The sequence below is a fragment of the Thermobia domestica genome, chromosome 3, assembly GCF_964235325.1.
Source record: "Thermobia domestica chromosome 3, izTheDome1.hap1.1, whole genome shotgun sequence".
NCBI classification, from domain to species: domain Eukaryota; kingdom Metazoa; phylum Arthropoda; class Insecta; order Zygentoma; family Lepismatidae; genus Thermobia; species Thermobia domestica.
Genome location: NC_137456.1, coordinates 117,717,027 through 117,719,258, shown reverse-complemented (window position 1 = coordinate 117,719,258; position 2,232 = coordinate 117,717,027).

The following is a 2,232-nucleotide window of genomic DNA, read 5'->3' as shown; positions in this document are numbered from 1 at the left end:
TCATGAAATGGGTTCGAAGACAAAGTTTATCGTTGGACTCAAGTATCAACCAAGACTTGTTGCGAAAGTCAACTTGTACTATTTTCTTGTAAGTATAATTACTTAAAGACAATACATAATTTGTTATAATTATTATATTGCATTGTAAATAATAATGTAAATAATTAATTATACATACATTTTATTTGAAATATCAATATTTTAAATAAGGTAGTGAATACAGTTAAGTAGAACAATTTAAATATAATAATTAAAATTAAAATACAGTGTTGAAAAATGCAGCTTAAACACATCCAAGGGAATGTATAGTATAAATATGAACTATTTTTTCGCTCACAGGGACTTCCATAAAATGGTAATTTACAAATTCAATTGCTGTTTTATAATTCTTGAAGATTTTTTACACTGACGATTTTTCTCAAAAGTAGTAAGAGGAGGGTGATAGGTAATAAGCAAAAATTGCAAGAGTTCGGCATTGATTTTTAACTTAACAATTAACTAGAGAATTGTGGCAAGGTATATTTTCGTATAAACTCCATGATTTTTCGTCATCCGATTTTATCTAGCCCAAGAAATGAAAGGAAAAAATCCATGATTGTCGGGAAAAATTCGAGACAAGCTGATTTTTTGCCAATTGTTAGGACCCAACTAGAGATGTACTTTCTCAAAAGTCACCACTCCTCCCCCTTGTGCTTTCCTTTCTAGCCCCCCTTGACACCTAATTTGCAAGGTTTTCGATTATCGCTCATATCTCCGTTATTACTAACCCGATCTTCAAACTCTTTTTACAATTTTTTTCCTTGAATCATGATCTTAGAAAAGTCATTCTTAATAATTTTTGCTAGCTCTAGTACTCTAAGTGATATTCGTAGAAATATGTACAATTTTACATTTTTATATGTACTTTTTTCTTTTATATATCTATATCTATATCTATATCTATCTATCTATATATATATATATATATATATATATATATATATATATATATATAATATTAGCTTTTGTGTATTTGATAATTTATACAAACGCTTCAAATAAAAGTTGTAGAGCACTTGTGTAGCTTTAAAACGGTGTATATGTCAATATACTTAGAGGTATAGGAACGTGTAAAAGGACATCTTAAGAGAGCGAAGTGCATGCTCACCAGTACTACAGACACTGGTGCCGGACAGCCGCTCCCTGTGAATTGTTTAGTCGACTTTAATATATTAGCATAATAATGGAATGTTTCGTATGGTTTGCATCGTAAGTGGTGTACTCTTATTTTGATCCCGTTTGTGATCATTAGGATAACCCATGGTTAATTAATATTTTTACTGAAATAGAATTTGTGGTAAGTAAGTATAGATTTTGGTTTTTCCTTTTACTTAAATGTGACTTTTAAGTTAAAATCTCTTATTTATTCAATGTTCAAAGCAGCGTTGAATTCAGGCATGTTCAAAGGGGACTGCGCCCCCCTCCCTAAAATATCTGTACACATGCATTGAAATGTTTGCTTTTTTCTGTTTTCAGAAATAAAATAATCTTAAAAGCAAAGGAAAATATAGTTTCTTTTTTGCCCAACGTAATTGTTCTAATTAACAAACCTAGTTCTCGTATGAAGTCGATTTAAATAAAAACTTCGAAATTAGATACAGACACACAAACGCTTTACAACGTTAGTAAGGGAAAAATGACAGTATATTGGTTATTGCAACCGACCAGATATAGAAAGGTTGGGAGGTGAAGTGCTATAGTTAGAACTTGATAAACAAAATAAAATAGCCCCGAATACGATTCAAATTAGCCTTCATCCTCGTGACTCATTCTTCACATAATGTATTGCGTAGATTTCGAGTCGTGCATGGAGGTGTAATGTGAGGATTTTCCAACTGGCTTTTAAAGAAAGTTTTCTGTGTTTTGTATTTTTTATCCGGCATACGCCTGGTAGGACTAAGGAAATTTGGTAAAAATTGAGTTAGAATGGCCTTGCCGGACCAAATCTGAAAGTGCCTTTTTAATCTGCCCCTTAAATTTTTATTGTCCCTTAATTCAACACTGGTTCAAAGCCTATAATTTCATGTTTGTAGCAAATCTGAGCTCTTGAAAACAGGCCAGTTGTTAGAGCTCTATACTATCATGTTCCCATGGACATGAGGGATGAAAAAATTAAAAGAACTTCTATACTCACGTGAATTTTGAGATGTTTCATCTGTGAACATATCTTTGAAACTGAACCAAGAACAAAAA